Source organism: Puntigrus tetrazona, chromosome 21, assembly GCF_018831695.1.
Source record: "Puntigrus tetrazona isolate hp1 chromosome 21, ASM1883169v1, whole genome shotgun sequence".
Lineage (NCBI taxonomy): Eukaryota > Metazoa > Chordata > Actinopteri > Cypriniformes > Cyprinidae > Puntigrus > Puntigrus tetrazona.
Genome location: NC_056719.1, coordinates 10,359,504 through 10,371,514, shown reverse-complemented (window position 1 = coordinate 10,371,514; position 12,011 = coordinate 10,359,504). Strand labels below are relative to the sequence as shown.

Below are 12,011 nucleotides of genomic sequence, written 5' to 3'. Positions count from 1 at the left end.
AGTAATTCCCGGCACCGATTTTCTAGAAGAATGATTCTAGATTTACAGAGCTCATGAGCTTGCAAATGATTTTATTATACAGTCAATTTAACGACAGGAACCATTTCACTCACTTCAAGTAGTGGTCGGCGTGCCTCTTTGAACTTCAGAGCCGCAGAAGAAGCCTAACAAACTTCATCAAACGGTCATCCAGAACAGAACAAAGTCATTATCATTACCGCCCCTAATCGCTTACGACGCTCCGCGTTTGATCCAGAGCTTCGGAACCACTTTGAAGACGAAGCTCCGCGATGGAAGTCATCCAACATATTCAATCAGCAGAGGCCGCCGGTCTGCCCTGGCACATGATCAATACGGCTGACGCGAGACAGTCTTCGCTTGCATGTGTAATGCCTGTAAAAGGGGCAGGGATGTGTGGGCAGTAAACACGGCGGTTCTGATTGACAGGGTTGGAGATTGGATCTACTCACACCATCTCCGTCCTCCCTCCCTCTCACTCTCTCTCTCTCTCCGTCCCTTATCTGTTCACGCCGCTTTGCAGTTTTACATCCCAATCGCAACATTTTTATTTCGTTCCTGCCTTCCCCCACTCCTTTTCTGCACCCACCGCCTCACCTCCTCTCTTTCCCGCTGTTCACTTTGACTTGTTTTCCCCTGTCGTTCCTGTGGCGAGGCAAAGCTAATGCATTTGTTTATATCCTTCCTCTTCCACAAATAGAAACTATTACAGCGGAGTCGAACGCCAGCGGTGGGCGTGAGGGTGCATGGCTGATTTTAGTTCTCTGCTCATTTCGGCTGCATTACCGCGCCGTGGTGGAGGGTCTATCAATATGGCAGTCGTGGCTGGCGGTCGTGTAAAACCCAGCGTCGCTAAACAGAACCAGGCTGTGCCGAGGCCGATTCAGGGCTCGGAGGTTTCCCGCTCAATGTCGGGGCGCATAGAGGAGTTTTACCTCCAAGAGCGTTCGATGCTTTATTGTGTTCTCTCCATTAACCGGGGCAATTGAGTGGAATTCACAAGCCAGGAGTAGAAGGACAGAGAGTCGACGGAGTATGTGCAGCTGCAGAGAGTAATGAGATAGTAATTAAATCAAGTTCTGGCTGGCCAGGGTTCAGTTGAAAGGGTTATATTGGGTAACCGGGGCCAGCGAGTGTGGTCATTCATGCATGCTGGCCTGTGGGTGAACACGTCTTACCTGGGCATGTGGAAGAAAGATTTGAAGAAGATTTGAAGAATTGCTCCCTCGGGAATCGACGGCTACGATGCAACGTGGGTGGAGCTGATGGCGGTAATTTGTACTAAATGGCGGTGAGCTGATAGAAAAGAAAGGATGTGTAGAAGTCATGATCATTAGATTGGAACACACACACACACACACACACTGAATGCTGCTGGCGCCGGCAAGCACAGGGGATGCACAACAGCGCTGGTGCAGGTGTGCAATCAGTCTGTAATGGGAATATGCAAAATGTTCAACTAGTCTTAACCCTGTTGTTTTGGAGAAGAATCCAGAAAAAAGCCAAAGGCTCAGCACAGCGCATTAGATAAAATAACATACCCCTCATTATTTGTAAATTTTTTTTTTTTTTTTTATGAAGTCAAGTCAAGTTAGCATTATTTATATAGTGCTTTATACAATGCGGACGGTGTCAAGGCAGCTTTACAGTTTCAGGTACGATGCAAAGCAGTTTTTCAATTAAAGTCGGTTCATCACTGATCTAGCCCAGGTCAGTTCTCATTCAATAGTGTCTGCGCAATTAAGTTGGAAATTTAAACAAAGGAAGGAAAAGTTGGAGGAAACATTAAGCCAAAAAGGAAAACCTGCTGAAACTGTACTCGCCCTCAGGACATCCAAGAGTTTGTTTCTTCATCGGAAACAACTTGTGGCAACATTCGAATACCAGTGGGTGCTATCAGAGTCCAAATAGCTGATTAAAACATCACGATAATCCACAAATATTCCATTGCATCATTATAGTAATAAATCACCCTTAAATAAAAAAAGGAAACCTAGTAGACCTACTCAAATTTCATAACCTATTATTCGCTTTTCAGTCATTTGTTAGACATTTAATTATTCATACCTATTCATAATTATTCAAGGTACATTGTCAAAGAATTTTCGTGGTTTCAACGAACTATTATTTAGTAACAAGTGCCACATAAAAGTCAATTTCTGACTTAAAAGTGTTATCTGAATTGTTATTTTTTGGTTGGCTAAACCTTTAGTGAAATAGTTTTATAGTCCATTTAAATAAAAATGTTTTAATTAGTCAAACATTTCGAAGACTGCAGCAAGTTATGCCAATTAAAATGTGTGTTTTATATGTCACCTCAACTAGGATTTATTATTTAGGCATCATAAGAAATTGCTGGGGAACAACATAAACGCATACATTTTTATAGTTTAAAAAACTGTCTAAAGTGATCAACTGGTATTTACCAATCACTAAAAACACACTTTACAACGCATAATAGTCTTCTTTAAATAGCAATTTAAACGTTTTTTCACGCAAACTAAACACACAGAAAACTAAAAGAAGTCGCCTACATCTTGTATGGCCTAAGGGTCAGTAAATGAACAGCAAATTTTCATTTGTGGGTGAAATATCCCTTTAACGCTCTAGTTAACAAACATTACGTCTTTAATACAATTCACTTTAAACATCAACAAATAAATAAAATGAAGCAGGTGTTACAGTATATAAAATCAAATCAGGTCACCTTTATTAACTTGGAGCTTTATACAGTAGGGAACGTGTCAGTGCAGAGTCAAACAGAGAAATAGTTTCTCAATAATGCAAGAGCATATTGACAAGTCATTTTTCCAGTAAAAGTCATTTCATTGGTGATTCAGTGTTGACATCATCCAGTGCAGCTCTCTCCCAGTAACGTCCGTTTTTTTGTTTTTGTTATTTTGGCAAAAATCCATTGCTCAACAATGGGAGCATTGACGCGGACTGGATTTGTAACAGTACATGTACATCCCATATAATAGGGCTAAGTTACCTTAAATAGCATAAAAAATTATATCAAAATATAACGCTCCTGCCTAGTGACGTATATAGTCACTTTTTACAAATAAAAAAAAAAGCTTTTTTTAACAAAATGTGTTTTTTTTTTACCTTGGACTGTGTATATACAACGTCAACTCTATCTTTAACAACAGTCCAGATGTGTTTAACATTTCAACACATTCTCATGTTAGCAGACAGATTGCACCTTCACATGTGACCAACGCATATAAAATACCATGATGAAATATTATTCAAATATTTAACTGATGTAGATGAGAGATTTGACATATTTGACGGTGGTGATGAAAACCTTGTAGTAATTTTAAATATATAAAACATTAGACCAGTTAATTACTGTATTAAAACAAACATAACAAACAGTAAGTATGTAAGTGTATATAAAAGTCTTATTCAAAAGTCACGTTTAAGCATTCTGTTATATCGCTGAAAGACAAACATCTGACGGTGTTGACAAATGTGCCATTTCTTTCACAAATAGAGTTCACGCAGTAGCCATTTTTTTTTCTGTTGATGCTGGATGTTAATGGGACCTGCTTCCAAAGAATAAAAATTTCAATTCATTTCCTAGAGGATGGCGTTGACATATCATGGTTGTGACACAGAAAGTATTAACATTAGGATTTAAAATATTACAAAACTATAAAACTGACAGCATAGTGCTCTGCAGAGGTTAACTGTGGCAAGGGGGTCCTTTAGAGTGACAGCTGCCCCTGATATTACCTGATTTTATTACATTTTAATGAAGGTCTGATGGTGTTGACAAAAAGTGGGGACACTCAGAGGCGCTGGCACGTGCAGCACGTGCAGAATTGTCTCGGGGTTTGAAAATGACCGTTCATTTAATGTTTTTAAAATATATTTGTGCAGACTTAATATAATATGTCTTCTCAACTAAGCCCAGGCAATAAAATTAGTTCAAATTAAATATTTTTGCCCTTCCAACATTTGTTAATTGGATTTTTTTTACGGTGTATTCTAATTAAACATATGTTCTGTCAGAGATGATTGACAGTTAGCTGGGCATGCAATCTTTTTGAATGGGGAAACATCAAACTCTTCACATCAGTTTACCAAGCTTATGACAAAATTTAATGTTTGAAATCACCAAAGTGCATATAAATGTTCTTTTTTTTTGCTCAAATAGCGTTAAAAATGCATATTTTAGGCCAGACAAGCCAGTGTGCATGCACAGTCCTAAATGTACGCCTCAGAACACTGACTGTTTCTATTGAGCTCTACAGAGACTTCTAACGCCATCTGCAGAGACGCTCTGACTTTACTGACTGGCGATTGGCTATTTTACTCCGAAAGCTGTTTCTCTGTTACTGAATGAGCACTGCATTTCTTATAAGTAGTATGTCTGTACAATTTCCAGAATTCATCAACTAAGAACGCATACCTTGTATTTTCTGTTATGTTCCACCAGACTATATGCTTTGATTTGATTGATATTGATTTTTTAATTAGCAGACCTCGAGGGATCTGATGTATAATATCTTCTGTCTCTGCGAACGCATGCTTGATGATTGATACGAGTGGATACTTTTTTTTCCAATGACATTATAGTGTAAGAGGAGCCACGCGATGTAAAGCCGAATAAACAGAAATCAAATGAAAGACTAAATGCACAAAAAGCATGCAACTTAAATATAAATATAACGTAATGAATGTAATATGTAATAAGCATATTACATAAAAAAATAAAGCGATAGTTTACCATTGCGCCTGCTGATTTATATGATTGACAGACTGCAACGGTTTGGGTTAAAAAAAGTTTGTGCTCTACTGAAGAAACAAAGTCACCTACATCTTGGATGCCCTGGGGGTGAGCAGATAAACATCTAATTTTCATTTTTGGGTGAACTGTACCTTTAAATACTCACCCGCACTTGTCTCCTCCACGTGCAACATTGTTATGCTGTTTTACACTTTGATCTGTGTTTATAAAAATAAACGAAGGTCTTACGGGTTACGGGGACGAATTAATGACCGGATTTTCATTTTGAGTGAGCTATCCCTTTAAAACATATAGCTAGAATGGTCAACCTGACTAGGTCGTTAGTCCACCATTGTGTCCTCTAAACAGAAACCCGCAGCACCGTGACATTTTCTTTCACTTGTAGCTATAAACTCAACAATTTATGACTAAACTCATTTGCATACATGTAAACAGACATTCCAGCACACACCATTACACGTACGCAGCACTTTGACATATCTCATTACCCCAGCACGAAGGCGCTTACATGCGTGCCGTATATCATGCGACACAGGTACGCACTCAGGTAGCCAACAGCACACTGTAACTGCAGCAGCTAAATGTCATGCGGCAGATCACGGTCTAAATTAGCATAAGAGAAGAGCCGCTGGGCCATGACGGCGGTCGCGGCCGGCTCTGACCTCTGTGATTGACAGCCGGGGGTGCAATGAGAGGTGAGATAGATAGTTCCACCGGGGCTTGAAGGTGTATTTACTGTCATTCACCATCATTCTTTTGGGCACTCCACAAGTCAGCACGGCAATGTCTGCTATGGCAGATTGGTGTCATCGTCATGCAAAATAGCAAGATGGAGTGTCGTGACAGCGTTACAGGTGTGACCGGAAAAAGACGACTCGTCCTGGTGTATGACGGCACATTGGCGTAGTAACATTGCGGTTGACCTCTAAGCGCTTCTGCCTCCCGAGACGTCTAAGATGGAGCGATCGCTCTCTGAATAATCTTTGTAGGAAGTGTAATTAATAACAGTAATTATAGCGGTGCGATAAGACTCACAAAAGCAGCCTTGACTATTCTGTGATTGTCGCTAACTGTACATGAGTGATATGAGCTGAAGTCTTTGAGCGAAGTGCGGATTTGGGACGCCGCAGCCTTCTTTTGTCACGAAGGCTGACACGTATCTTTTAAGACAATATCTTGTGTTGTCAAAGCTATCATCACATCTCTCAATGGCGTCAACTCTGCATAACTTTACAGCTCTTGCCGTTTAAAAAGAGTGCTAGGTTGAGGAAAAAAAAAAAAAAAAAAAAAAAAAAAAAAAAAAAAGCGTCGCGGTTGTTGGCCTTACCTTCTCGTGTGGAAAATGTGCAGTATCCTGCCACGGGTCTAATAGTCTTGTCTAAAGGGGGTGTCTCAACAGCTGAGAAATGGCAGGTTGGAGGGAATGGCAACAGAGAGTTTGACTCCGTACCCGAGAGAGAAAGAAAAAGAGAGAGAGAGAGAGAGAGAAACAAAGAGAGAGAGAGAGACGAAGAAAGAGAGGCAGCACTGTGGGGGCGTTGACAAAGGTGAATAATGAAGTCAGTCACTTCACTGTATGACTGTAATGGGGGTTAGAAAGAGATTGTGCTATTTCTGTGTGCACAAGAGACGGCGAACGAGCGCATATGGATGTTTGCATGTGTTTTTGTGTGTCAAACAAAAGAAGAAGATAGATAGACTGACTGGGAAGACAAAGACAGGCGGTAAAACTGAAACTGAGAGGGAGATTTTTATGATCCTAAATGAGTGTTTGGGTGAGTCTGAGGATGAAAGAAAAGGAAAATAGACTGACTGGAGGAGAAAGACAGCCACTTAAACGGAGATGAATCTTGCGTTTAGTAGACTCACGAGCATATGTGCCTGTTTGTGTTGGTGTTCCTCTTGTTGTTCCGGCCTAGCAAGGTTAATGTGGGCTGACTGAATGTCTGAGTGTACTCAACCCAACAGGCTGCCGCACAAAGGGCTACCGATGACCTTGTGGTACCGCTGAAATGTGATACGACAACAGCAGAGAAAACAGGAACAAAAAAGCATGTCTGCTAAATAAATACATTTAAATGCAAACAAGACTTGCTTGGAGATGTATCGTCCACACCAAGTGTGCAGGAGCCTAGGGCCAGACTCAAGTCGTGATCGTAATCGGGTTTTGTAAATAGTTGTGTTGCAAAATTATTAAGTGATTCATTACGCTACGCAAGTATTGGATTTTGTATCATTTATGGTTATCTTTGTGATTTTGAATGCAAGACTCCTCTGTTCGAGTTGTTTTAGCTGTCCATTTAACAGTCTTGTTTTTATGCTGCTTGTTAACACGTTATTTTAATTCATTACTGAAATCATAAACACTGTTTTTAGAACAAATAGATATGCCGAAAAATAAACATAACATGAATATGAATAGCCTTATAGTGAAGAAAATCACACATTTCAGTGTGAGCATGCTGCTTACGTGACTTGTACTATAAAATAGTGCAAAATTAATTTTATGTATCGCAAATACAATTGATTTAAAGGGGCCATGAACTACTTTTTTATTATTTTGCACTGTACTCTAAGATCAAGATTTTTACTTCAAAAACATTGTAATTTCGAAGTAAATGGCTATTTGTTGTTCTGTTTTGAGCCTCCTCATTAGAATGCGCTCGGAAGTAAACGTCCAGTGCCGTGATTGGCCAATAGTTGTTTACGTTTGACAGACTTCACAGAAGAATGATTTAAGTTAAAAACACATAAATACTATATATTTCAGTACATATCAATCTGTAAAAACAGACAAAGCAATAGTGATCGCGTAATGAAAACAGTTGCTCACATTTTCAATACAATTGTCGCAGCGAGTTATGCCTTGTTTGTGAACAAATCTGTGGTAAAAATAAAGTGAAAAAAGGACAACGTTCTTACTAATGTGGTCTGGCACTTCATTAAAGATAAAAGTTCAACAAACAAAGCTTATTGTTGTTTCTGTGTAGACCTGCATTTACTGCTCTTTTCATTGGTGGGCGGGGCTAAACCGGCAGTTATGTAAAAACAGGCAGTTTTGTGGAGGCGGAGTTTAGTCACAATATTACGTCATGAAGTGGCACATTTCAAAAGCCGCCGTTTTAGCAGTTTGGCTTCAATTACAATCGGATTTTAGACCAATGACAAAGTTTTGATTTCCGAAACTTACAGAATGTTTGTTATGGCACAGTGACCTCTTTTTTTCCCCTCAGTTCTTGACCCATTTAAAGACACACCATTCGAACTCTATCATCACCTTGTGTATGAAGGTTTGTTATCGCAAAAAAACACAAAACTGTAATTGCCATCATAACTCATTGCGCTTACTTTATTGACATCACACAACAAAACCCACACAAACAAGAACAAATCACATAAGTAATACAACCAGATATTTAAAATATTAAACATGGCTGCCAAGACAGCGCATTTTAGATTATATATAACTCAGCAATGGTAACATACATGCACAACATGATATTACCGTAAAATGCAGACCTTCAATCAATCGTAAATGCTTCCCTAAACATACGCTATTATAGTACCAGCAAGTAATCAGATCAAACAGACTTTCACTTGACCCCATCTACAAAGCATGCTGGGTAACCACGCTATTTTCAACTGAACCTCACATTGGCAATATATTTCTGTCTTGAGAGCAAACACATGCAGAAGTGAAAACATCAAAACCTGAAAAGGCAGGAAACTAGCTTGAAATGACCGTCATTTATCTTTTAATTTGGGGCATCAGGGTGTGCCGTAGACCTTCTGAATTAAAGGCAAGGAAATAGCCTGAAAATCAAGTATAGGTGTCATTTATCTTCTCATTTGGGGCATTAGTGTATGCTGTGGAGCGTTTGATTTAAAGGCTGATAAATCCACTATTGATTTTCAATTGCTTGAATTAAATTCCATGTAGGGTGAGCTGATTTTTCTTTGCATTCTGGAGGAGGCGGCCGCACAATCAGACATCCTTTGTGCTGTTTTCCTCTTAGCGCTTTCGAAGCAGGTGGTTAATTCTAGTCAGGTTGGTCACATTTCTTAAAGTATCACCCACAGAGCTTGATGTTATGTTTTCAGGGTCATTATCCAATCCAGTGTGTGGAAATTAAGTGGAAAGGCACAGAGCGTGACCTTTGACTCGAACGGGGGTCGTGTGTTGTGAATTGGGCTCGACTTATTTTGCCTGCACATGAGTCACCCGAGATTATATGCCTTGGCATTCAGAAGAGTTTAATACCTATTCATTACAATCAGCGTGTTTTCTCTCAGCACTTGGCCTACTGATTGCTTTTGCATATTGATTTGCCGTTTGTTCAGTCACTTGCTTTAAATATCCATTGCCTTATGTCATTGTTAACTGGAATTGACCTGGTCGGATGGAATGCCAGTGTCTGCCGATGTTTGTTGGCTGGGACTGATCTGGGATCAGTTTTAAGGAGCGCCATGGAGATGAATGCACCCTGCATCTCTAACCCGGGAGCAGTGTTGAGTCATAGTCTGTGGAGTGCTGCCTGAGTGGTCTTGGGATGCCAGGGATGCTCAGGCCACAGTGGTGATTGAAAGTGACAGTGTATATGGGTTCCAAAATGGGTCAGACCGCTCCCCGTCGCCTCCCTTCTGAATAATGGATGAGTCCAACTCTGGCTCCACCATGTCTGTGTCATGGAGGGAAATCGTCAAAGCCCACTTCCTGTTTGCTTTGCTTTCACCCAAAAAACGTCATATGCATCATATCTACAGTAAGGCTTGCAACCGAAAAAAACACAACACGTCTTAAAGTGTTTCGAATCATAACTGTGGTGGATTCATATAAAATGTAGGAATGATCAGTTAAAAAGCCAGTTCTAGTTCTGAAATATGTATATGATAAACATTTATTTGACTTTACAAATATTTTATCACAAACGATTTGCAGGTTATATTGTTATGCCAATAAATGTTGACAAGTGGCTCTCTTTAGTGAGTATTGATCTGATCAAAACACTGATTTTATTTGGCTTATATTCAGAGACTGAAATCTTGGAGTGTAAGATGCGGTGTTTCATTCTGAAAGGCACATCCCTATGCTTCAAAAGTGAGAGATTTGAACGGATAAAGGGTGTAGGTGACTTCTGCATCATCTTTTCAAGTCAATTACGGAGGCGTCGCTGTCCCACAATTAAACCTGCGCAAAGATACAGGACCCTTTGAAATGCTTCATTCCGGAGGGCCCTTTGAAGTGGCCAGTTTGGAGCACTTCAGTTTGGAACAACCCTTCAGTATGGCTGCCGTGATTGTTTTCAGTCAAAAGTGCCTTCCAGAAGTGGATTAATCCTGTTTGGAACACGTTGAGAATTACTTACAGATCTGACGTGCTTAACAACACAGTTTCATTCATGGAAAAGCAAGAGGATTGCAAGGATAAAGACTGGAAAACACTACATGACTTTTAAAATCTGAACAGATTTGATCAGACATGTCTGATAACATCGGACTGGATGAAATCATAGCGATTTTCTATTAAAACTTCAGAAGGCTCAGACTTTTGGCAACTAGAACCAATTGATAATTTGTTCAAATGATTCATTCTGGAATGACACATCACTCATGTGTGTTTGTTCAATTCATATTAAGTTTTTTTGTATAGTACTTTTCATGATACAAATAGTTGCAAAGCTTCGCTATGGAAAATATTAAGATTCTACATTTCATTTAGGAGTTATTAGTGGAGACTATAGTATAAAATATATAGTAAGAATCATGCAGTTAGTTACAAATTAACCTGTTAACTGCAATAATTATATGTTGCGATTAAGCAAAATTTGGTAGTTTTGCATGCTGTTCCAGGGTTAGAATCAACCTGGTCTCATAAAAATATGTACCTCTGTGCACTTTTTGTGTCCTACTGCATGTTTTGGCACAGTTTCAAAGAGAAATGTCCACTGCCTGGCGCTAAAACACAGGAACATTTTTATTACGTTAATATAGGAATGTATTGCGGCAGTTCGGAATTGACTTTCGCTAAAAGTTAATGCTCTGTCATGTTGGAAATATGCCCTATAACAATCAGATAATGTTAACAAAAGCAAAACTGATGTAAAAATGCATTTGTTGATGCAAGCTTGCCATTTCAACTTCCTTTTACACAGATTTTAACAGACAGTTTTGTCAAATTGTAGTTACAGAGGATTTGAACCGAAGCATACGTTTTCAAATATCCCAGCATATTATAAATTGATATTCTTCAAGTAATTGTGAGAAAATTATGCTTCATTAATCGAAACAATAAAAGGTGTCTTAGTTTTACTGCCTCTAGTGTTTATTTCTTTTGAAAACTGCAGTGATATGTACTTATTGGTATGTATTTCATGTCTCACTAAAAAGTGCATCAACCGAGCATGAGACCAGTTGTCTGAGAATCCAGGGATTATATTGCAATGAGTGAAATTACTTCCATATGAAATTAATTCCCTGTGAAGGCAAAAACTCAGGAACTCTAGCAGAACACATACCATGCAATAAAGCAATGAACACCCTAATCTAGCAAAGAGATCTGGTAGATAGACCATTTGCTCATCAGTCCCTTCACCCATCCTTCCCTCATGACTGTATCAAGAACTCAAGATACTATACTTTTATCATGCATCTCCTGTATCTAAAGAATTCATAATCATAACCCCTTCGTGTTTGGTATCATTTTAAAGGTTTCATTGCTATTGCTAAATTGGTCTCAATTTTATAGTAGTCACTTGTGTTATGAGAAAGATTGAAAATTTTTGTAAAACTGTGTCCTCCTTTAGGGATCTGTGAGAATGTCCAGCCAGGTGCCGCAAGGAGTAAAGCCAGAGGGTCTTTTATGTTTTTACAACTGATCTCAAGACTTATTTGTTTGTCTGGTTTGGATTTGGATTTAAGGGAAAATTGCAAATCTGTCATGGCGATTTTATAGCCAGAATAGGACCGTAGTGTGGTGTGTGCTTTTTCACTCTGTATTTTCTAAAAGTCAGGTATACATTCCTTAATAAAATCTTTGAGCAATCTATGTTTTGCATTTGTTTTTTAATTGGAAATGAATTGAATCTGAACTGGCTTCTGATTGTTTATGCAATTGGCACAATACAACTTTACCTGACTAATAGTAAAATGTTATATTTGGTTTATTCTGATCTCTACTTGTAATTAAAGTCACTGAGTTTTCTGCATGTAGTACTAGTTCTCTGAGACTGAGGCA

General features: G+C 39.1%; 1 long non-coding RNA gene across 1 annotated transcript; it reads right to left on the bottom strand.

Moving 5' to 3' along the window:
• On the bottom strand, positions 1-6,220 carry LOC122326888. The gene is made up of 3 exons (XR_006247527.1): positions 6,105-6,220; positions 1,197-1,314; positions 1-1,061 (listed from the first exon to the last, which is right to left on the bottom strand). It is a non-coding gene; the product is annotated as an uncharacterized LOC122326888 (long non-coding RNA).
• Between the last annotated feature and the right edge of the window lie 5,791 nt (positions 6,221-12,011).